Source organism: Gouania willdenowi, unplaced genomic scaffold (genome assembly GCF_900634775.1).
Source record: "Gouania willdenowi unplaced genomic scaffold, fGouWil2.1 scaffold_32_arrow_ctg1, whole genome shotgun sequence".
NCBI classification, from domain to species: domain Eukaryota; kingdom Metazoa; phylum Chordata; class Actinopteri; order Blenniiformes; family Gobiesocidae; genus Gouania; species Gouania willdenowi.
In genome coordinates this window covers 660,119-686,456 of record NW_021145091.1, presented here as the reverse complement: position 1 = coordinate 686,456, position 26,338 = coordinate 660,119, and the positions used below count along the sequence as shown (strand labels likewise).

Below are 26,338 nucleotides of genomic sequence, written 5' to 3'. Positions count from 1 at the left end.
AACCTCCACACTCCTAAATAAACTCCAATACATCCAAAATGCAGCTGCCCGCCTCCTCACCTACACCCGCTCCCGTGACCACATCACCCCTGTCCTCCAAAACCTCCACTGGCTCCCCGTTCCTCAGCGCATCAAATTCAAACTCCTCCTTCTCACTAATAAAGCCCTTAATAATCAATCCCCCTCCTACCTCAGTGATCTGCTCCACCCCTATACTCCCTCCCGCAGCCTCCGCTCCTGAGATGCAAACCTCCTCACTGTCCCCAGGACCAAGCACCAACCTGGGGTGACAGAGCTTTCTCTGTAGCTGCCCCCACCCTATGGAACTCCCTACAAAGCCACATCCACAACTGCACCGACCTCCCATCCTTCAAATCATCTCTCAAAACTCACCTGTTTCACTCAGCCTTCAATATTTAAACCACCCACCCACTCACTCTCTTCTTTTCTCTGTCATATTTTCTTGCTGTTTTTATGCTGTAAAGTGTCTTTGAGTGTCTCGAAAAGCGCTTTTAAATAAAATGCATTATTATTATTATTATACCCACAGTGCGGCCATGTTTAAAGGGTAACGTCATACTATGACGTCATTGCGCACCAAATCTCACGTACTGAGACCAGGTCTCACGACAATTTGATTGGCTGAGTGGGAGGGGGAGCAGCAGAGTGACAGGGTTACACATGTTTTCAAAAAAATATCAAAATAATATTAATTCACTGGAACACATCTGTAACCTTTGCACACCCAATAACACAATATATTATGACTGTAAATATCATGTCTGCTATTAAAAACTGTATATTACAATAATTAGCATATTAGCACACACTTAGCTATAATAGAGCTTTTCATCTGTAAACCCTTCTTAGAAACCAATGATCACACAATGTGTTGCCTGTTATCTCACGCTACGAGGTGACTATTGTTGGAATTGTCCCTGTATAAATAAAGTTTCATCGAATTAATCTGTGACCTTTGACAAATAAACAGTGGTTGCAAATATCAAACTACTTATGTGTAACTCTATTGTAGTCCAGTCATCACATTTATAAACTATCTTAGTCATCTAGGATCTGTGCACCCTCAGAAAATCAGCTGCTCACATTATTTTGACCTGAAATCATCTGATTTTCCACCGTTTGTAATTCTTCTCCAGTCTGCATTGACTCCTCCCACCAGAGCGTCATGTTTAAGGGAAGAATAAAATGAAAATGGATGATTTATTATTCATTTTATTTATGAGTTAAAAATGCAGCTATATTCTGAAAATGAAAAATTATTTCTGTTAATGGATTTTAAATTGAATTATGGTACAGATATACTTCCATAGTTAATACAGTTGACGTAGCGTTCTTATTCTCTATTACAAGTTCACAGTTGTTTTTGTTTGCAATGCCTTTGAATAAGTTGTTTTGTGCCTGACTTGGCTAGCTACGCCACAAGTTTTCCCTCAGTGTCCTTAGGTCTCACATGTTAGATGGACCTTGAACTGAGACATGTTTGAATACTTTACATTGTAGTGTTGCACAAATGTTTGATCATTTTGTTTTTGCCTTCTTCACGTGACAAATCACAGCACTTTATACAGCAGCATATTATGTGTTTTGTTCATTGCTGTTCGTTTTGCTTTAAAAAAGTCTTAAATTGTCTTAAATTTGTCATAAAAAGTGTGCAGCAACCACTGTTTCTGGTGTACGGTTCATACTGTTAATAAATGTTGATGGTACTCATACTCCTGGTTGTGATTCTGATAAGATGTTTATTCTAAGAACAAAAACTGGTTTTAAAATTTTGGTTTTAGTTTTAATATAGATTTAGGTTTATTTCAAGATGAGTCAACTTGTATCAAGAAACAGCTTAGTCATTTTTCACTAATGCTGAGTCATTTTTTACTTAGATTAGTTGTTTTCTTCTTGTTCCGAAGCTTTAATTTGCATAAATTAAAAAAGCAAAAAAAAATTTAACAAGAATTATTCGTTTATATTCAGTATATTTCACTTGTTATTGTGCTGTAGGAAGTTTGATTTCAAGTAATTTAATCTAATAATCATTCATTTCTGCTTATTTTAACCCTTTAGAATACTTGTCTTGCTAACCACGACATTAATTCTAAGTAAATTCAGTACATCTACACGCCTGCTATATGTTGTCACCACTAAAATGTATTATTTTTTTTCTAGATCATCATCAACTCAGGTTGATCCAGACTGATTAAAACCATCCCATCTGAGCTGAGACATGAACTGATCCATTTATTCACACATTAGTTCTTCTAATGTCTTTAAACACTTTTATTGATACACACAGAACTGGTCAGAGCAGGTTACACTCCCAGTTAGGATCATGGAAAATAACATTTGCTCCATCTCAGTATCTAGTTTAGACTTTTTTTAGACCTGTGTCCTGGGTATGATGGGTTTACGAGGTGAACAGTACTCAGCCATGTTGGGAAGTCCAGAAATCACACAGCATCTCACCGACACATTGCACTGGCCCATGCCAGAAAATACCACAGACCAAGTATTTGTAGTGTAGTCATAGCACTCAACAATTCTGTTTCGTCTTCTACAAGAGACAACAAAGATCTTCTTGTTCATCACTGCAATGTCAAAGTGTCTGTGTCTGTGGACCATTTCAGGGACATCGTACCAGGTGTTGGTCACTGGGTCATAAGCCTCAGCAGACCTCAGATCTCTGAATCCATCTCTGCCTCCAACTGCAAAAATGTGGCCCATATATGCAACGACTCCAAGTCTATAACGAGGTGTTCCCATTGGAGTGATCAGTGTCCACTGGTTGGTGTCTGGGTTGTAATACTCAGCAGTATTCAGTACTCTATAACTCCGTCCTCCACATATGTAAATCTTGTTGTTCAGTGTGGTGCAGCTGGCGTAGTTCCTTCCTTCATTCATTGATGCAATGAACGTCCACTGGTTGATGTTGGGCTGGTAGCGTTCAGCAGTTCTGAGTAAGGTACCATCATCCCTGAAGCCTCCCATAGCGTAGATGCATCCTTTTAGCTCAGTAACACTCATTAAGGCCCGTGACTCCTGCATTGGTGACATCTCCTGCCAAGTGTGTGTGACTAGGTTATACCTCCACACTCTGTTAGAGGGGTTGGTCCATCTTAAACCACCACCCACAATGTAGAAGCATCTATCAAGGAAGACAGTGCTGTAGAGGAATAAGTGAATCATGGGATTCTCCAGACTAGGATGAGTGTGAACTGTGATCCAGCTGTTAGTTCTGTAGTCAAAGGCCTCTATGGTCTTGGAAAATAATCTAAACATCAGTAAGACGGCATTTGGCAAGCGACGGCAAAACAAGGTGTTGTTGATCCCAGACTCAGAGCAGAGTAACGAAGGTTGAGACATGACTTTAAGGGTATCAGAGACCAAGAGGTGGGACTCAGGGTTTGTTTTTACCACATCATTGTTAAGCACATTGTCTGTGATGTAACTTTTGTCCATCAGCCCCAGTCGTACCTTTGGTAACAGAGTAGAAATGGCTCCCTGTCGTTCCTCAGGCATGTGGTTTATCCATCTTAAAACACTTTGATAAACTGTGATCTCCTGGGTCACAGTAAGGTCATCCTGACCCAGGATATCAGCCAGCTCCTGCTCCGCAAGCTGCAAAAACTCTTCACAGAGTGAAACCTCCTCAAAATTCTCACAGATAAAGTGAAAGGCCTCATATTTCAGTTGAAAAAAAATGGGAATATACCAGACTTTAGTAAACTGCCACAGCCCGATGCATTTTTCTGGACAGAGGTGATCCTTCAGAGCTTCAAAGCATGTTTGTTCCAGACTCTTTACATTGAACTGATGCACTTCCATCATTAGATCAAAATATAACTGTTGTCAGAGTGACAGAGATAAAGTAAATTCACTGAGTCCAAGGAGTTTGTGGGTTATTGTGTCTCTCTCAGAAGGGTTTCCCTCATTAAAGAATACTCAAGGTACTGCTGAGTCCTTTGATGTGTGACCAGCTCCTTTTGATGTCATCAGCAGAGTGTGTGATGATGTCACAGTGAAATTCACACTGACATTCCTTCTGCTGGCTCCTGATTGGTGGATGGCGTGACAGGTTCTGCGTTCTTTGATATATGTGTGTGTGGGTGGGGGGGGGGGGGGGGGCTCAGCTATCAATCAATCAATCAATCTTTTATTTGTATAGTGCCAAATCATAACCAATGGTATCTCAAGACACTTTACAGTAGAGCAGTCTTAAGGACGGACTCTTCATTTCATGGATACACACATATGCATATATACGTATATGCACATACATATGTATCCCACACCCAACATGAATTCATCATGGCGGCAAGGAAAACCTTCTGTTAAGCAGCAGGAACCTTGTGTGGATCCCATTCCTATGATGAACAGCCATCCACATTATGCTGTGTTGGGTGTGTGCAGAGGAAAGGGTGGAGACAGAGTTGTTGAGACTCTGTAACTCCACACTGAGGATCCCACGGACCTGCAAGACAAAAGCCAGAAGGAGTACAGGAGCAAACACACAAGGGAAGAAGCAGACATAGAGGGAGTGTTAGAGAGAGGAATGGGACCCTCTCCGGTCCCTCTCTAACCTAAATGACCTCTCTCTTAACGCCCTCTCCAACCTCTCTCCAACCGAGCATGCCAGACCCCACCGGCAGTCTATGCCTATTGCATCTTAACTATGAGCTATGAGCTGGTTCCTAACTAAAAGCTTTACCAAAGAGGAATGTTTTGAGCCTAACCTTAAAGGTAGAGAGGGTGTCTGCCCCCCGAACCGTGGTTGGTAGATGGTTCCAGAGAAGTGGGGCCTGATAACTGAAAGCTCTTCCTCCTATACTACTTCTAGAGACAAATGGAACAACGAGTAGTCCAGCATTTTGAGAGCGTAGTGTTCTGGGGGGATTGTATGGCACTACAAGCTCCTTGAGATAGACTGGTGCCTGTCCATTTAGGGCTTTATAAGTGAGAAGAAGAATCTTGAATTCTATTCTATATTTTATGGGAAGCCAATGCAGAGAGGCTAATACAGGAGTAATGTGATCTTTAACCTAAATTGTTCTGGGATCATTCATCAATAAATTGGTATTTGTCCTACTTGCTGATTTATTAAGATGTCAAAAAGAAGCTTCTTTACTGACAGTCATTCTAGATTTTTGGCTTTTTGTGAATTTTCTTCCAGGTTTGGGAATGATTAACAGTTTAGATATTCTTTCTCTGTGTTTATTGTAGACATATTCATACCTTGTCCTTTCTGACTCATAGACTAACATTTACAACACATGAAAGCAGGTTTATGGTTCTTGATTAATCTTATTTATCTGGTCAGTATGGGGTTTGAACCCATGACCTTGGCATTATTAGCACCACGCTCTGACCAGCTGAGCTAACTGGCCTATGAAGCTGCTAAAATGTGTAAAAATATGGTTGAGTTAAAACGATCACGGTTCTAAACACCTAGAAAGTTGGCAGGTGAAAATTCAGCAGTACTCATCCCTTCGCTTAAAGTTGCAGTATGTTTTTTTTTTTTTATGTTATTTGGTCAAAAATCCATAATCATCTTTGAGCATATTGTAATCCAAAGTGTTCTGAGTAGACAGTGAATCTCTTCTCCTTCTCCAGGCTCTGAAAATGAAGTTTATCAATACAGGATGGATGTCAGCCAATCAGAGGTCTTTCTACCAACACAGCAATCTTATGAGCTGTTTTAAGCATTACTATTGGCTTCTGGAGCTGCTCATTAAAAATCAACGTGTTTTCTTGATCTGAGAGTAGATAAAGTCCCATGGCTTTATATTCCAGCAGAAATCTCTAACGTGACTTTTGTCAAATCAAGAGGAAAAATGAAGACTGAGGTGGAGAAGCAACAGAATAAAGGCACAAACATGTTCATGAGGAACAGAGTCACAGAGGTTCCTCTGACTCTGTGTGTGTGGTGGACTTCACTTGATCTGCTTTCAGTCCGTGCACAGTCTGCCCTGAGTCAGAGAGAGAGTGATAACAAACGAGATAAATAGCTTGTAAAACTAAGAGAAACATTATCTAAGGTGGAGACAGAGAACAGACACATTTCATCTGCAGTGTGGAGTGTGTCTGCTCTGATCAGCTGCTTGTGTGTGAGGATCACACACACACACACACACACACACACACACACACACACACACACACACACACACACACACACACACACACACACACACACACACACACACACACACACACACACACACACACACACACACACACACACACACACACACACACACACACACACACACACACACACACACACACACACACACACACACAAGGCCTTATAGCTCAGAGGTTAGAGCACTGGTCTTGTAAACCAGGGGTTGTGAGTTCAATTCTCACTGAGGCATTCACTCACTACAGGGGGTGTGGCTAATGGTTTTGTTGACACCCTTTAACTGCTTTAGGATTGGTTTGAATGGAAAGCGTTCCTGGTTTATGAAGTCTACAGAGGACCAGGGAAGTGAGCTGAAGCGTCTCCATGGTAACTCCCAGCTTTGACAGCAGGGGGCGTGGTCTCCTTCAGTCCCTGCTGCACATATTTGTGTGTACATTTAACATTTAGATATAGATTTAACATTTAGATTTAACATTTAGATATAAGATTAAGCATTTACAGTAGATTTAACATTTAGATTTAACATTTATATATAAGATTTAACATTTAGATTTAGATTTAACATTTAGATATAACATGTAACATTTAGATTTAGATTTAACATTTAGATATAACATATACCATTTAGATTTAGATTTCAATATTTAGATTTAATGCTTTTTTACCTCTATATATGTGGTTACATGTTGTGTTAAATGTAGGAAAATGTGCTAAATATGAGAAAAGTGAGATAAATAATGAAAATGTGTTAGCTACAACTTTTATACTAAATGTTTAACACTTGGCACCCCATAGATGTGGTTAGTTGTGTTTATATTTGGTTACATTCACCAGATCACCATAGTTACAGTCCAGGAACAGTTCAGTTTAATGAGCATGTTTTCTGTTATTATCAGTATGTGTATGTGTTACAAAATGATAAACACGTCTTAAACATTAAATGTTTGACCCAAAAAAACTCCTAAAGTGATGATTTGCAGTAAAGTTTTGGTACAGTATGGAGTCCATTCATTTAGAATCACACTTGGGAAAATTTTTGTTCTTAAGAAAAAAAAAAAGAATAACAATATATTATGCTTTCTAATAAAATGTGCACAACTCAATAAGGAGCCATTATAATCCATCAAATCAGTCACACAAATAATTTCATTCAAATCAATGACCAATAAAAACTGATTTCCTGTCAATAGTCAATATTCTTATTATTGATCCAGAAAGTTGAATTATGAGGAGAAGAATTGTGGGAAAAAACATTTTGGGAAAAAGAAAAGCCTGTTGATGTAAATCAGAAAACTTTATTCAGAGAAGAAGAAAGTAGACACACAACTCCCTCAGATTGTTCCCATGACAACAGTTTCTCTGAGTAATGTTTGTCCTCCTTTACACATAATCAATATTATTGATTTAATCTAATTCTATATAATAAATAAATAAATAAATGGGCCTAAATCAAACAATAAATAAACTACACATATAACACAGGACAAGTCAACAACAGCTGTGTTGCCAGGTTGGGTTTAGAGTTTTTGAAGGAGATGATGTAGATACATTTATGACAGTTTATGGTAGAATTAGAATATAATAACAGCTCTATCTGGATGGCTCTGTGACAGCTACACATTGTTGAGAGGAAAAAATAAATAAACAGGAGACAGAAGGGTTTCATTCATAGACTTATTAAAAAGTTTATTTAGTCACTTTAAAGTATTTAAAAAGCTAAATGAGCCTCTGTTTAGATAGTTTTAGTAGCACAGGCTACATACCTGAGCTTACGTCAGTAAACTCTACTAAACTTACATTATTAGTTTTATGCTTAAAGATGTTAATTTACAGGTTCTCTGTCTGAAAACAGCTGCTGGTTTAAGAGTAAATTAGTGCAAAAAACAACCTTTTGGTCTGTGAAACCATTAAATATTGAGAATCAATCATTTCAGTAAAACAGATGATATTATCAGTTAAACATCTTGTAATAAGTGCAGGTAAATGTAGTATCTATATAGAGCCAGGAGGTGGTGGTAGAGCTACAGTATAGATGTGCTGTTCCACAGGTTGGACCATGTGAATAGATTGTAAACTTTCCATGTGACCAGCAGTGATTAGAACTCAGTGAAGGAGAACCAGCAGAACAACAAGGATGCTTTAAAAGCACAGAGTCAGTTAAACTCAGACACAGAGTAGCTCATCTGGAGGACTGGGACCATTCCTGGAGGACTGGGACCAATCCTGGAGGACTGGGACCATTCCTGGGGGGCTGGTCTGATGTCAGCTGGAAAGTGATGGAGTGTGTGAGGCTGTGAGGGCTTGAAGCACTAGAAATAAAATGTGTTATTTCTGTGTCCAGTAAATACATTTTGTTAGTTTTGTTTTGTTCTCAGAGGAAAAAACTTCAGGGTTCACTGTTCAGTTACTGTTTATTTTATGCATTAAACAGTGTCATAAATGTATTTACCTCCCTATAGGCTACATGATGGAGCCAGTGCACTACTGATACTATTGGAATCATTTACAATCTCAGTCTTATTTTTTTTTTCCCAAACTACATTTTAGTCGAGTCATAAAAAGTTACTCAGAGATAATAAACAAATTTACATAAATCAAAAAAGAAACAAACTACAAAGCAAAGCCACTCACTGTCACATTAGCATGTGAAGCACAATACAACAACTTAGACCATACACAATGTATCTATAATGACATATCTACAATTACACAAATTTAAACATATATAAACACATATATTTACACACAGATTAAACCTGTTCTTTCTTGGTTTCTTTTAAAACACTAAAAACTTAGACATATCTCAATATAAACTGTCAATATAATCTCCTGTATAACATAGGAGCAACAAAGACACAAAAAGTGATTTTACCTTTAACTGCAACAACAGATGGATTATATGGTATTTGTCCAAATGTATCACTACACTGTAAACCCAAACAGCCCTGCTAACTCAAAGTTATTGTATGAACAGCAATCAAAATTGGCTATCAAGTTCACCCAACAATAAATTATTAAGTTCTCTGAACGAGTAACCAAGTTTTAATTTAAAGTAGGTTATATTAATTGAGTGATCTTCAGCGCTTTACTCAATAAATTTGAAATGCGCAGACGTGCTACGTCATCACGTCATGTCGGCATGACGTTGGTGCTCAGTATCTTTGCGTGAACAAGGCAGCGACTGAAACTTTAATGGCGTCGGTGAAGCGAGGAGCGAGAGGATTCAAGAAACTGGTAAGTAGAAGGTTAAACTCTTTAAAACAAAGTTGCATGGTGTTTAATTACACAAATATCACAGTAGATTTGTATTTTTAGTTCATGTGCACTTCGTACACACTTAGTTTAACACATGCGTCGACCTTTTTAAGCTTGTCTTCGGTGAGCACGTGGTCAAACGGAGTGCAAGTTGCACTGTGCAACAGTAATGATAATTATTTAACGTGGATTCTATTCTCACTATTTCTAAATGTTTGGTTTTAATGTTGTACTAAGGTTAAAGTTATAGTCCGAAAAAGCCGTGGTTCCTTCTGTATTAACATTATCACGAACCGCGTTTGTCGGGCCTGCTGGCTGGACTTTCACCTGTGGATTTCACTTCTGCACGGGGCACTTTCCCTCTTTTCTTTACTCGTTTTTATATTAAAGCTAATAGGTGCGCATTTTTAGTAGGGATGCACTGAAATGTATGAGATAATCAGAAGAAATAAATATTCAAAGTACAATTCATGGCTCTGATTATGTATTAACCTCTGAAATAAAGCATTGTAATTGTATAAATTGATGTTAATGCTTTAAAGAATAAATCAATTAAAATGTCAAATTTATTTTAGACTGACATTCCCACAATGCACAATAAAAATAAAAGTACTAATAAATTAAATTAACTTGATCCAATGCTTTCATTTACTTTTAATAATAATGCACAGGCCTATAAAAGATAGAATAACCCTTATTATAAATGGTTGAATGGCTTTTTTACATCTTTTAAGGAACACGTTTATGACCTATTTAATGTGTTTAGAAGAAAATGGCTGAATTTGCTTTCCACTGACTTTAAAGATGAAAAAAGTGAAACTGTTATAATAGTGAAAATTTAGACTGAAAGTCTATATTTTTGAATGGCAGTTTAAAGGCAAGTTATTGAAATGAGCTAAAGTTCTTCATGATAAACACAACAAATGTTTTCTTGTTTTGACTTTGTATTTATTTACTTTACTTATTTTTAAAACATGTATTTATTGTTTATTTAGAAATAAAAAGATGTCAGATAATTACATTCTCAAATTAAGAAGAAGAAATAATTAAATTATTTTAATTTAATAATGATCGCCCGTAATGTGTGTACTGAGTATACTTAATAAACAATGCAAAACAACATAATGTGAGTGTGTTACCATGATGCTAACTGTGTTTGTATTTCTTCGTATGTTCAAGTGTGTGGCTGTGAGATCATCTCAAAATCATTTGAACATTTCAAGTAGGAAAACATCAACAGAAATGGCAGGTCTATAAGCGCACAACTTAGATGCATTGATTGTTAATAACTAACTTGCTCATCTTTTAACATTTTAATTTTTACTATAAATGGTGACTGTACAATGAGTTTTTGATAGAATTGTAAACTATTTATCTGTATATTAACTTTTTTTAAATTTCATTTATTGATATGTATTATTTAAAAATGGTTTTGAACATTAACAAATCATTGTGTGCATGTTGTGTACAAATATCAGACTACAGAGTGCTACAGAAAGTCAGCGGTTCACCATCAGACAGGTGCCAATAGGTGAGTTTTGTAAATTGTGTACTAATTTGAATTTTTTTAAAAATTTAAAGATTTTTGCCCTGAATTAATTTTTTTCAAATTATTGATGTGTTGTCAGCTGGTTGGCATGATCATGTTCTCCCTCATTCAAAATCTTACACAAATTTTTACTTGTTCAAATTCAATTTTTGAATAGCCAAAAGTGCAAAACAGAGCTGAAGTGGTTTAGACTTTAATTTATAATATTTACATTGCAGGTTGATATAGAGCTCGCCCTGTGTATTGGAGAGATGATTCGTCGCAATTACTTCACCCTTGAAAATTTGAATGAGAGAATTCTATCGTTTCCATACCAGCACACAGACAAGATTGACAAACCTCATAAAATACCATAGACCTTTGCTGTAAGGAAAAGCATCGGTGGTAATGGCCATGAAAATGCCACATTGCTTAGACTGCTCCCTTTGATTATTGGGAATGCAGTTCCTGAAGAGGATGGAGCATGGACTGTGCTAATGGACTTAAAAGAGGTAGTAGAATTATCGCTGAGCTCTGAATTCACAGAGGAATCCATTCAGTATTTACAGTCCAAGATACAGGATCATAGAGAGATGCTGAAAGAAGTCTTTCCAAATTTCAAACTCCGTCCTAAGCATCACTACACTGAACACTATCCTGACCTTGTACACCGTTTTGGGCCCCTTGTACACTTGTGGACAATGAGGTTTGAGGGTAAACACCGTTTTTTCAAGAGAGTTGTACACGACACACAAAATTATAAAAATGTGTTAAAAACACTTGCAGACAGGCATCAATACATGGTAGCATACCATCTCAGTGCCTCAGGATTCTTCAAACCTCACCAGCAGACATCAAATGTCTCTTCTGTACTGGTATCAATGCTTCCAAATGTTGCTAAGACATACATTGAACAAATAACAGCAAGCAATGTTATTTACAGCACATCAAAGGTCTGCATTGATGGAACTGATTATGATGTAGGAATGTTTTTGTCTGTGGGACAAGAGGGAGGACTGCCTAGTTACTGTAGAATTGAACAGGTTCTCCTGGTTAACAGTAATGTTGCCTTTCTTTGCCAAGAGCACACATCACACTACATTGAACACCTGAGATCTTACGAACTTTTCTCAAGCAATCTGACTATTCACACCCCATCAGAGCTAAATGACAAAACACCTCTTTGCGCTTACGACATAGATGGAAGATTGCTCTTGACACCCAAACGTTTCATATTATTACTCTAAATTATCTTGGAGTTGTGTGAACCAGTGGGGCTATGAATAAGCTGCCCCACTCCAGCATCTGGCCTTCCATACATCCCATTGTTCAAGTGGTGCCCCAGTGTTTGTGTGGACCAGTGGGTATGTGGACATGCATATGTTGTGTGTGTGACCTTCACTCTCCATGAAAATTAACATGTTTTTGTCTTTTAGGAACCAATAGATGGCTGCTACTCAGAATCATATGCTGCGTGTGTATGTTACACGAGACACCGCCCTGAAACTTACTCTACTTGAGCGACCAAAGTCAGTGGAGGAGCTGAAAGAAATAATGCAAGAGAGGTTCAAGCCAAGACTGGATGGGGACTTTAGCCTGCACTATGAGGATCCGGACTTTGATGGTGATCTTTGTCTTCTTGTGGACATCCAGGAGTTACCGTTGAAGGGCACATTGAGAGTCGTCAGATCCGAAGGTGACACCTCATCTACTGCGTCTTCTGACACACTCATACTCCCACATGGACCTGCGTTACAGCGCCAGAAGAGTTGGCCTGACCACTTTGTTGTTCCTGGTTTTGGTTATGAAATGGAGCATATACTAGAAGAAGGAAATCGTGTTTATGAAGAATCAGGAAAATTGCTGAAGTTAAAGAGGTCACAGAAGAGTGAAATCCTTAAAAAAATGGCTGAAACGATCTACAGTTTTAAACCATACCCACATGTAAAGGAATTGTCAGTGGCTGCTCAGGCTCTGATTACAGCTAATCCATGTCTCAGAATGACAGCTGGTGATGACGGGGAGTTGGGATGGAAACGCCACTTAGGGTACAAGGTTGCATCATACCGTAACAATCTGGCCAAAGCTGGCGTTGCCGAAGTAGCAATCAACACAGGGAAGCGGAGCCGAAACAACCCCGACAATGATCACCCCCATCAAAACATAAAGAAAGCTCGAAAAGCTGAGGTCAACTATATCATCAACCTACCGAAGGATCAAACCCCAGCCACTCTGGAAACAATGAGAGAAGAAATCTTACATGAAGTCGAAAAGACAGAGAAAAACCAATTAGTCATAGGCAAGCTCATGAACACAACCTATGCCCTTCGTCGCCAAGAAATCGTTGGAGCCCTTGTAGCTCCGCGGGTGAAAGACGTCGTGGACAGATGGCCAGCCCTTCTTATGGAGTCACAGGTAAAAAATGAATAAATATATACATATATATTTTACTGTTCTTCCTGTTGAGAGCAATTCCTCAACATGACTCTTTAGCATGCCCACTTTGAACATGGTTGATTTTTTCCAATATTTAAATGACTTTTTGAAAAATCTACATTTTCAAAAAATTCACCAAAAAGCAAATGGCAGATGTAAAAGCGGACAAAACATCACGCTGTGACATTTTTGCAATTCACAGTAAACAAAGTTTTCAGAGGTTTGTTTTTTAATTTCCTTTAGATTGTACAGCCTGTTTTAAATTAAAGAATGACAATTAACTGTCAACTTTGACTATGGTTCTGGTTCTGACTCATCTGACTTGGTTCTGACCTAATTGAATTTCCCTTGGTGTTGCTACCTGCCAAGTAAAAATACATTAACCATTCTGTTCCTAATTGATCTTTGTACATTTCTGTGTAAATCTGTCCATGTACAGGTGTTTGCAGATTTTCACCGAATCAACAACGTTACCCTGCGCAATCCATTCTACAAGGAGTTGGACAGACACACGCCTAAACTCATCACCTTGTTTAGAGACAAGGCCACCAAGACTGGCAAGATAGCTGAGGAGCTAGCCAAGCTTATTAGGATTTATGACCTTCAGGTGAATTTTTAATTTTGCATGATTTGGAAATAAATTACTAACAGATGGTTTACAGACAACTGTAAGAAGCCAAGGTGTGAATTCTTTCAAAGTGTTTTCCTTTGTGAGTTATTGAAGTATTTACAATAGAAAGTTATTAATTAGAAAAATGTTTTACTGAAGAAATGGTGACCCAAAATACTGAATCTACCATCTATATTTATCAAAATATGGAGCTATTTAACACTGTTTTATTCATTTAAGTGTTTGCTCTGCATTTGTGTAATTACTATTGTAATTGATGTTTTTTGTCCATCTAGGAACAACGTGACGTAAATATGAAACGGGCCCTTGTCCTTCATGCACTTCCTGTGTACCTGCGTGACGATGTCTCCAAGTTCTTCAGGACATGTAATGTAAGTGTACTATTGGCCTCACTATCAATCCATTTGCCCAGCTATTCAGTCAGCTTAAACATATGACATCACTCAAAGAACTCTAGGAGAACCAGGTGGGTATTACAGAAAGCAGGTTATGTGAAAACTCAGAGTGAACCCTGAGATGAGGGAAACTCTTGAGTTATTCATTCCAGAGAGCTATTCCAGAAAGGAGATTCAACAAACTCTGAGCCTAACCCTGAACTCTGAGTTGACTTACCCTGTGAAGTAAAACTCTTGAGTTTTCAATTCTAGAATGGCTGATCTGAGTTAGGTAAGGCGACTCTGAGTATGTTAACTCTGAGTTGAGCTCATGCCTCACGACTAGTAAAAATGTTGTCCAATGTTTTATTTTGTTTTAGGCTATTTTATTCAATTTAAATTGGCTGAAAATGAAATATAAAAACAGTCTCACGATGGCTCCTTACTTTGGTTTTAATTCACATATCAAACAAAGTAAAAACAAAATAAATACTAATAAGTAAAAAAAACCTCATAATTAAACAAAAATGTTTGTCAAAAATAAAGTACATACAAATAAAAGGTAGATATAAGTTGTAGTGACATGGGTCATTATGGCCGCTCCTTTTTAATTATTTATGTCTTAGAAAGATGAGAACATGTAGGAACATGTACAAAGTATGAGAACAGCATTAATGTCACCTGATTTCCTCTCAGGGATCAATGATTTACTGACTCTGATCAGGTTTAATGATTAAGTTCTGATCAACTTAGTTTAAATTAACCTAATTTAAATTATCTTTTGTGTAATGTGGAATTTGAAGTTGACTAGATGTTGCACTTTGTTACTTTTGTCCCCCATAGTCTAATGCTGCCGGTAAGGAGGAGAGAGGGCGGTGCACCTAATTAGCGGTCCCCAGAGAAAACGTTCCCTTGGTGACGGCGTTTCATGCCGATTTTGTCCATTTCCCCGTTTAACCGTTTTTATTGGTCGATTCTGTTAACGCGGATTTCATAGAGCCCTATACTAATTGCCACTTTTGTAGCTATTTGTAGGAAATAAAGAAAGCCAAATTGTGTTATTTCTCAGTCCGGCTGCTGGAAGGCGATTCTGATATATGCTGTGTGGCCGGAGAATATAATTGATGGACTGATGAAAAGCGGTCGGCTGCTGTTCGGTTCAGTTCTTGTCAGGGAGTGAGAGCTCATCTAAACAATTATCCTTCTGGTGTAAAACTATGAATTATTTTTGCTTCAACAAGATCAGACTGAGAAGGGAAGGACAGCCGCTGTCAGACAGCTTCGTCAGACTCAGGGTTTCTTCAAGTTAACCTGCTAGTGAGCAGGTTATGTTCTGAGTATGTTACAGAAGGTGACTGACTTAGTTAGCTTTCTTTCTGGGGGAAAATAGTTTCAACATGTAGCTTAGTTGCAGTCTAAGTGCAAAGTGACAGTAATATCCAGACATCATTAGCATGATTAGCATCCTTGAGGGGTTGAACTCATTCTCATTATTTGTGTTTCGTAGTCATCAGATGGTCCAGACCTCACTGACACTCCGGTGGCTCTCCTGCCAGTCGTCATGGATGAAAATACTGATGTGGCCCTCTTCAGTCCTGAGAGCATCTGTATTGTCGTGGAGGATGAAATACTTGAGTGGTCCCACAAATCTGGCTGACTCATTTCTCCTACTCTTTGGGTACATCTATGCACTAGACCTACAGTACCCAAAGAATCTCGAGCTTACATTCACACTTATCCAAAAAGTTGTGATGTGTCTTGAGGACAACAAACCACTGAAAGGGCGTCTACTGACGTTGAACAATGATTTGTTCAATGAGTGAATCACTCAGAATGGACTGTTTGTTGAGCTGAGTTTTGAGGAAGTTTTTTGTTTTTGTTCCAGTCTTTACAAATAAGTAATCATTTGCCTCTTTACCTCAAATTTAAGATGTCACACTGTTTGCCTGTTCTACCTCAGATTTAAGATGTCACACTGTTTGTTCGTTCTACCTCAGATTTAAGATATCACACTGTTTGTTCGTTCTACCTCAGATTTTATACATTGATTGTAAAAAGATCAATGTTGTAGTTTTTGTACTGAACAACTTGTTGAAACCGACTGTTCAATTCATGCACTATACATGTTTAATGTTTTGTTACATAACCTACCTTGATGCACTACCTTGATGATGCCAGTTGAAGAATGGTACAGTAGAAAACTGTATTTGAATGTTTTATTTTTTATTTTATTGGCGTTGCAGCCTTCAAGGTACAGTAAGTGCCAAAACGTTTTTAAAAAGTGTTAAATGGCTCCACTTTCTGATAGTTGTCAATGCTGTTTAGGATGGAATAAACTTTGAATCTTATTTAATTTGTCACGGTCCGGTGTGGGTGTGGACCCAAATGCAAGGAGAGATGGAGGCAGGATAGATGAATAACGTTCGTGGAACCAGTCCATATTTATTCTTCAAAATCAAAATCAAAACTTAAATCCAAAACAGGAGGGAGCAAGACCAGACACAGTTGAAAATGAAGAGGGAGACAACGAACCTGACATTACACAACGAACCAGCAACCACACTGTGACCAAGCACACATTTAAATAGTGGAGGAGGCCTGATTAGGAATGGGCCACACCTGGGTGCAAACATGAGGGAGCTACTCAATCACCAAGCACTCACACAGACATCACTGAGGGGTGGAGCCACAAGCAGGAATCCCTGAAACACAGACAAGAGTTAACACCAGACGAGACTCAAATTAAACACAGAATAACTGAACTTAACCAACAGAACATGACATAACCCCCCCTTTAAGGAGCGGGTTCCAAACGCTCTCAAAACAACAAAAAAAAAAATCTAACCACCCAAACACCAACCTAGGGTGGGTGGACGGGGGACCCGGAGGGGGGTCAAGACAGTTCCGGCGGCCTCCCATGAGGCGGAGCCGGCGAAGCAGGGGACCAGGAGTCCGGCGGCCTCCCATGAGGCGGAGCCGGCGAAGCAGGGGACCAGGAGTCCGGCGGCCTCCCATGAGGCGGAGCCGGCGAAGCAGACAGGAAGATCTCCGGCGAAGAGCGCTCAGACGAGGCAGGCGGTAAGACCTCCGGCGAAGACGGGACAGGCGGGAAGACCTCCGGCGGGCCGGGCGAAGACGGGACAGGCGGGAAGACCTCCGGCAAAGAGGGCTCAGACGAGGCAGACGGGAAGACCTCCGGCAAAGAGGGCTCAGACGAGGCAGACGGGAAGACCTCCGGCAAAGAGGGCTCAGACGAGGCAGACGGGAAGACCTCCGGCAAAGAGGGCTCAGACGAGGCAGGCGGGAAGACCTCCGGCAAAGAGGGCTCAGACGAGGCAGACGGGAAGACCTCCGGCAAAGAGGGCTCAGACGAGGCAGACGGGAAGACCTCCGGCAAAGAGGGCTCAGACGAGGCAGACGGGAAGACCTCCGGCAAAGAGGGCTCAGACGAGGCAGGAGAGCTGGGAGTTGGCGGCGGCCTGGTGCGGGGAGCCGGCACTGGCGGCGACGTTGGCGGCGGCCTGGTGCGGGGAGCCGGCACTGGCGGCTGGGCAGGCGGCGGCCGGGTGCGGGGAGCCGGCACTGGCGGCTGGGCAGGCGGCGGCCGGGTGCGGGGAGCCGGCACTGGCGGCTGGGCAGGCGGCGGCCGGGTGCGGGGAGCCGGCACTGGCGGCTGGGCAGGCGGCGGCCGGGTGCGGGGAGCCGGGACTGGAACGCTAGCCTGACAGCTAGGGGACACAGGAACGCTAGCCTGACAGCTAGGGGACACAGGAACGCTAGCCTGACAGCTAGGAGACACAGGAACGCTAGCCTGGGAGCTAGGAGACACAGGAACGCTAGCCTGGGAGCTAGGAGACACAGGAACGCTAGCCTGGGAGCTAGGAGACACAGGAACGCTAGCCTGGGAGCTAGGAGACACAGGAACGCTAGCCTGGGAGCTAGGAGACACAGGAACGCTAGCCTGGGAGCTAGGAGACACAGGAACGCTAGCCTGGGAGCTAGGAGACACAGGAACGCTAGCCTGGGAGCTAGGAGACACAGGAACGCTAGCCTGGGAGCTAGGAGACACAGGAACGCTAGCCTGGGAGCTAGGAGACACAGGAACGCTAGCCTGGGAGCTCGGAGAAACAGGAACGCTAGCCTGGGAGCTAAGAGAAACAGGAACGCTAGCCTGGAAGCTAAGAGAAACAGGAACGCTAGCCTGGAAGCTAAGAGAAACAGGAACGCTAGCCTGGAAGCTAAGAGAAACAGGAACGCTAGCCTGGAAGCTAAGAGAAACAGGAACGCTAGCCTGGAAGCTAGGAGAAACAGGAACGCTAGCCTGGAAGCTAGGGGACTGGCGGGGTTGGCCCTTTCTTCTCGACCGACCTCTACCTCGTTGTAGGCTTCGGGGTCCTCCCAAAGCCAGTCGAGTTCCCCAGTAGGAATCCCTGACAGGATCCTCCTCAGTCAAAATCCTGCCTGCCCTGACCTCACGGAAGAGGCTTTGGAAATATAAAATCCTCTCCACAAAGTTCTTCTCCGCTGGGTCCACTGTTGGCTGGTTCGTTCTGTCACGGTCCGGTGTGGGTGTGGACCCAAATGCAAGGAGAGATGGAGGCAGGATAGATGAATAACGTTCGTGGAACCAGTCCATATTTATTCTTCAAAATCAAAATTTAAATCCAAAACAGGAGGGAGCAGGAACAGGGAGCAAGACCAGACACAGTTGAAAACGAAGAGGGAGACAACGAACCTGACATTACACAACGAACCAGCAACCACACTGTGACCAAGCACACATTTAAATAGTGGAGGAGGCCTGATTAGGAATGGGCCACACCTGGGTGCAAACATGAGGGAGCTACTCAATCACCAAGCACTCACACAGACATCACTGAGGGGTGGAGCCACAAGCAGGAATCCCTGAAACACAGACAAGAGTTAACACCAGACGAGACTCAAAATAAACACAGAATAACTGAACTTAACCAACAGAACATGACATAATTTTAATGTGAATCCTTTGAGTTATTATATTTAATGAGTGAGATGAATGTGAGATGGAGACCAGAAATACTGAATCTACCCTCTGTTTATGACAAGCACTTTGTTTAAACTGAACTTCTTTTATTTGTGCCTTTTAAAAAGCACAGTGTTGAATAAAAAAAGTTGTTAAATTGTCACTGTGGTGTCACTTTTGTGTTCTAACATTAGCTGATTGAAATAATAACTAACTAATAATCTAACTATGAGTCTAATAAAAACCATAACAGCTGAAATAACCCCGCCATTAACACATATAAGTAATCTATCATTCAAGAATGGGGTTTTCCCAGAAAAGATGAAAATTGCAAAAATCAGACCGATTTACAAGGGTGGAGAAAAATGGAATTTCACTAATTATCGACCTATATCAATATTACCACAATTATCAAAAATTCTGGAAAAACTGTTTATGAACAGACTCGACAAATTTATAGAAGACAATAATATACTACATGAAGGACAATATGGATTTAGAAAAGGACGTTCAACAGCAATGGCTATAATTGACATCACGGAGAATATAAGAGAAGCATTAGAAAAAAAACTATTTGTATTTGGAATTTTTCTGGACCTAAAAAAAGCCTTTGACACAATTAATCATGATATTCTAGAACAAAAACTTCAAAATTACGGAATAAAGTACAACGCCTTAAAATGGATTAAAAGCCATAATGCAAATAGGAGACAATATGTTGACTTTGAAGAACACACATCAAAATGCCAAACTATACAATGTGGTGTTCCACAGGGTTCAATTTTAGGGCCAAAACTGTTCATTCTATACATAAACGACATTTTCAAAGTCTCACATAGCCTCAAACTAACGTTGTTTGCAGATGACACAACCATTCTATGCACAGGCAAAGACATTAAAACTCCAATAGAGTCAACAAATGAAGAACTATTAAAAATTCAAACTTGGTTAGATGTAAATAAACTAGCCCTAAACGTCAGTAAAACAAAATTCATTAATTTCGGAAAGAGAAAAAAAACGGGAGATATAAGACTGAAACTAAACAAGGAAATAATAGAAGAAGTAAAAGAATATAGGGTACTAGGAGTGTTGATGGACGACAAGCTGACCTGGAAAAAACATATACAAATAGTTAAAAACAAAGTTGCCAAAAGCAGTTACATCCTATGGAAGCTTCAACAAATCCTACATACCAAATCACTTAAAACAATCTATTCTTCACTCATAGCATCGCATTTAAATTACTGCTCCGAAATATGGGGTAATAACTACAAAACGTATCTTGAACCACTATTTAAACAACAAAAAAAAGCTATAAGAATTTTACATAAAGCACCACACAACGCACACACAAACGAATTATTTGAGAAGGCAAAATACCTAAAACTGCAAGAAATAATACAATACAACACACAAATACATGCATTTAGGGCTTCATCAAAAATACTACCACATCGAATACAAAAACGTTTCACATACAATCAAAATTCCTATGAATTCAGACATAATAATGTGTTTAGACCAAACAGGGTCATATCAAACGTTGGCAAACATAGTACTGTGTATAGAGCCATGAACCTCTGGAACAGCCTTGACGCAGAGACACAACAGTCCATTAATCTGAAAGGATTTAAGGAGAAAACGAGGAGTACATTTCTACATGCATACAGATCTCAAGTCAACTCTTCATTGAACTCTACAGCGAAGACATGGAACTCATTAACTGGTCATTGAGCGCCATTGACAAAATCTTCTCAACGAGGCAATTGCTTCAGCACGAAATACCGTGTCCAAAGGACAAATACCCAAGTGGATATGTCATGGATGCACGAGGGAGAAGCCAGATGCTCTGTCTCTCCCTGCTGACAGTGGAAGATGTGGAGGACATCTATCTGCTAGGGGTCATGATCTTTGGCCTGCTAGTGATGGGGGTATGTGTATGTGCATGTGCCTTCCGGATGGATCGTAAGCTGAGGCGACTTTCAGAGGATATGAAGGTACTCCGAAAGAAGAACTTTACGTTTGGAGAGTTGGAGGAATGTAAACAACGACTGGAAAAGAAAACCCGAGGAGATACGGAAAAAAAGGACAGTGAAGAGGAGGAACAACAGGAACAATGACTGCAGACGAGAACACATCACATAAAAAAGGACAAAAAAAAAAAAAGGAAGAAACGAGGTTGGATGTAAAATTATCTGTGTTCAAATTAGGGGACGGATCTGGATAAGCATAATGCTTTTTTCCGTCGCCCTTTCCGGCATGCAAAAGGACAAAAAAAAAAAAAAATAATAATGATGTGATTTTGCTCTGCATGTCAAATGAATTTCTGTGAATGCAACCATGTCGGAAATGAACTGAATAAATAAATAAAATAAATAAATACTGATGTCGGCCCACTACACAATTATAGTTTAGAATTAATTGTAAGTGCATGTCCCACATAAGTTGTACAATATTTAAAATTTCGAGTTTATTTCCCACATTATATGAGTTGAAAAATATAGAAAATTTTGAGTTTATTTCCATACATTATGAGTTGAAAAAAATTTAAAATTTTGAGTTATTTACTCACTTATTATAAGTTGAGAAATATCAATATTTTTATGATGACATTGAGATAATTTAAGGCAACTGTAAATATAATTTTTATTTTATGCCAACTTAAAACATTTAATAACATCACTCAAATATTATTGTGTAATCTGTTACACAATAATTTTTGAGTTCTGTGAACTTATTAAGGTTTACAGTGTGGGTAAAATACTATGTAAACAAACTAACAATGCTGTATTTGAACTCATCCTGAAATCTACTGGTAATGACTAACAGTAATGTCTTACTTGTTTATGTCTGTTGTGTTCTGTCTGCATGGACCTATCACTATGTGTCTGAAATAAAGTTTTGATGATGATGGTTTCCCATATTCTTTTTGTTTAGGTAAGAGGAAGAGGGACTGGATTGGGGAAGTCCTCCAATATATGGAGAAGTCTGACGAGGTGTTTCTGTTGGAAGGCAGGGAGGACCGTCAACTCTCAAAGGTGATTCTGGAGAACCTAACAAACATGGACGCCCAGGGATCAAACATTATAGCTCCTGATGGAGGAGCAGGGGAAGAAGTAATGTGCTTTTTCCCCCTGAGAACATGTACATACTGTATAATATTGTAAATAAAAGTTTTTTGAAGTGATGTGAGTTTTCTCTCTAATTTCAAAGGACATTTTTCATATTTAGTTTTACTAGTCTTCTTCTTCACATGTAGAAAATGCAGTTACTTACAAGTCATATATGTAGTTTTCAAACCGTTGCTGAATATTACCAATTCTCACAACATAATGTAAAATATAGACAGTAGTTTAGTGAATATTAACTTTAAATGCACACGTCATTACTACCACTCCTTCCTTGTGAATGATATGGTTTTATTAATTTTGCTGTGATCACATTGACCCACATATGGTAAATTGTGTCTAGGTCTGCATCAGCTGGATTATGTTTAGAATTTCTTTAAACCCGACATTCAAAGTGTTCCGTACTTTACATTCACAGATGTATATTATAGTAATAATATATGTACATACCGGTCAGTTAAAAATGTAGTTGTAGCTTACAGTACAATCACAAATCTATGGTAACCAGATTTTCTTTCTCAGAAATTAGTTTTAGATGTTGTTATACTGTCACATATACAACTAAACAATATGCACCAGCTCAGATATATTGTCACTATTGTTTTTTATGTGTATATAATGTTATTGCTCTTACTTTTTTATTCTGTCACTCTTTAATTCCTGTACTCTATTCTTTAAGACCCTGATGGAAAGCTTAAATGTTTGTTACAACATATAGCAAATGTAATTTTAGTGTCTTTGCATTTTATTTGTGGACATTTCAGGCGGTGAAGGTCCTAACCCCTTTGTTGAATAAAACAGTTTTGGATTCTCATTTTAAATGTATTGAAAAACAGACATTACCCTTTATTATTATTCTTTATTTCAGATGAACAAGACAATTACATTCATGGAAATACATACACATATCAATTTCTTTGGTTCCCAAAGCTGTACATATAACATTTCCAGCCACATCACAAACCAATTGGGTTATTCTGCTTGATTGAAATACTGTATCAAGGCTGCCCTGATGTCAGCCCCCTCTGCATTGCCAGTGTCGGGCAGTGGTTGGACGGGAGGCTGATTGTGTTCAAATCCGCCAGTCCGCCCCTCAATGAAGTTGTCCCCATGCTCTTCACATATGTTATGAGAACACAGCAGGCCATCACCATCTTCTTGCTCAGCTCTAGCTTACAGTCATTTCTTTTTAGGAGACACCTCCAGCGACCTTTTAGTCTCCCAAAAGCCATTTCAACCACAGATCGAGCACTGCTCAGTCTGTAGTTGTACGTGAGCTGCTCAGGGGTCAGTCTGCCTGTGTCTGAAAATGGTTTCATGAGCCAGTTCTGTATTGGGTATGCTGGGTCACCAATAAGGTAATCTGATCTCAACTGTCTGCATGTTTCAAACTGTAGGCTTCAAACTAATAATAAACTAGAATATTAAAATTTCCTGAAGTTCAAGTGAGGATGCATAGCTGAGACCCCCCCCCCCCCACACACACACACACACACACACACACACACATATCAAAGAACGCAGAACCTGTCATGCCATTGTTAAGGCGAAATTATTAGTTATGCTTAATAATATATTTACTCATATATTTTTAATCCTTAAGCCTTGGGTAACTTTCCATTGTGTGATTCTCATGTCTTCAACTTTGCTTCTAGCTCTGGGTCAAACTACCCTTTCCAAAGCACATGATATCCTCCCAAGCAATCTCACAAGGCCGGCATAGGCACTCTCTGTGCACACAGTCACATAGTCACACATACACACCCAATACACATCCATTCATACACACAAACACCATACACGCACACACTTCCAACACTCACGACAATCAGATACAAGAACTGGTTGTTTTGACTCAAGAAGAAATTGTCTCTTTTTCACCCTCTGTCCTCACCTCCTCCCTCTCCCTCTATCTCTATCTCCTGGGGGGAGGAGGGAGGGGGACTGAGGGGAATATACGTGTTGGATTAGAACTGTGGGTCACTTGATCATCGGACGTCCGCCCGGGCGGTCACTAATTTTGTCCATCTTTGTACTCTTTTTTTTTTACTTAGTTATAATAAACCTTTTTTATAAAATCATCAATGCCTCGTCTGGACTCCATCACTCAACCAGAGCAATAAATCATGTCTCCAAATGAGGTCAACCGTAAATTTGCCGTGACACCATCCACCAATCAGGAGCCAGCAGAAGGAATATCAGTGTGAATTTCACTGTGACATCATCACACACTGCTGATGATATCATCAGGAGCTGGTCGCACATCAAAGGACTCAGCAGCACATTGAGAATTCTTTAATGAGGGACAACCTTCTGAGAGAGACACTATAACCCACAAACTCCTTGGACTCAGTGAATTTACTCTACCTCTGTCACTCTGACAACAGTTATATTTTTGATCTAATGATGGAAGTGCATCAGTTCAATGTAAAGAGTCTGGAACAAACATGCTTTGAAGCTCTGAAGGATCATCTCTGTCCAGAAAAATGCATTGGGCTGTGGCAGTTTACTAACGTCTGGTATATTCCCATTTTGTTTCAATTGAAGTATGAGGCCTTTCACTTTATCTGTGAGAATTTTGAGGAGGTTTCACTCTGTGAAGAGTTTTTGCAGCTTGAGGAGCAGGAGCTGGCTGATATCCTGGGTCAGGATGACCTTACTGTGACCCAGGAGATCACAGTTTATCAAAGTGTTTTAAGATGGATAAACCACATGCCTGAGGAACGACAGGGAGCCATTTCTACTCTGTTACCAAAGGTACGACTGGGGCTGATGGACAAAAGTTACATCACAGACAATGTGCTTAACAATGATGTGGTAAAAACAAACCCTGAGTCCCACCTCTTGGTCTCTGATACCCTTAAAGTCATGTCTCAACCTTCGTTACTCTGCTCTGAGTCTGGGATCAACAACACCTTGTTTTGCCGTCGCTTGCCAAACGCCGTCTTACTGATGTTTAGATTATATTCTAAGATCATAGAGGCCTTTGACTACAGAACTAACAGCTGGATCACAGTTCAGACTCATCCCAGTCTGGAGAATCCCATGATTCACTTATTCCTCTACAGCACTGTCTTCCTTGGTAGATGCTTCTACATTGTGGGTGGTGTTTTAAGATGGACCAACCCCTCTAACAGAGTGTGGAGGTATAACCTAGTCACACACACTTGGCAGGAAATGTCACCAATGCAGGAGTCACGGAGCTTTGTGAGCGTTACCGTGCTAAATGGATGCATCTACGCTATGGGAGGCTACAGGGATGATGGTACCTCACTAAGAACTGCTGAACGCTACCAGCCCAACATCAACCAGTGGACGTTCATTGCATCAATGAATGAAGAGAGGATCAGCGCCAGCTGCACCACACTGAACAACAAGATTTACATATGTGGAGGACGGAGTAATAAAGTACTGAATACTGCTGAGTATTACAACCCAGACACCAACCAGTGGACACTGATCACGCCTATGGGAACACCTCGGTGTGACCTTGGGGTCGTTGCATATATGGGTCACATTTTTGCAGTTGGAGGCAGAGATGGATTCAGAGATCTGAGGTCTGCTGAGGCTTATGACCCAGTGACCAACACCTGGTACGATGTCCCTGAAATGGTCCACAGACACAGATACTTTGACATTGCAGTGATGAACAAGCAGATCTTTGTTGTCTCTTGTAGGACAGGAAAAATTGTTGAGTGCTATGACTACACTACAAATACTTGGTCTGTGGTATTTTCTGGCATGGACCTCAATGATTGGGTGAAATGCTGTGTGATTTCTGGACTTCCCAACATGGCTGAGTACTGTTCACCTCGTGAACCCATCATACC

At 40.0% G+C, this 26,338-nt stretch overlaps 1 protein-coding gene, 2 long non-coding RNA genes and 1 other non-coding gene across 4 annotated transcripts in view; all 4 read left to right on the top strand.

Annotated features, from left to right (window-relative positions):
- The window catches only part of LOC114459559 (NACHT, LRR and PYD domains-containing protein 3-like), a 629,510-nt gene that overhangs the window by 384,610 nt on the left and 218,562 nt on the right, over positions 1-26,338 (top strand). The window lies entirely within an intron of this gene.
- Positions 1-26,338, top strand: part of LOC114459576 (uncharacterized) — a 264,387-nt gene that overhangs the window by 186,049 nt on the left and 52,000 nt on the right. The window lies entirely within an intron of this gene.
- On the top strand, positions 6,314-6,386 carry trnat-ugu (transfer RNA threonine (anticodon UGU)). Its single transcript has one exon. It is a non-coding gene; the product is annotated as a tRNA-Thr (tRNA).
- LOC114459591 (uncharacterized) overlaps positions 16,163-26,338 on the top strand; it is a 16,895-nt gene continuing 6,719 nt past the window's right edge. The window contains exons 1-2 of the long non-coding RNA XR_003673428.1: positions 16,163-16,173; positions 16,878-16,882. This is a non-coding gene — a long non-coding RNA (uncharacterized LOC114459591). The remainder of the gene's footprint in view (positions 16,174-16,877; positions 16,883-26,338) is intronic.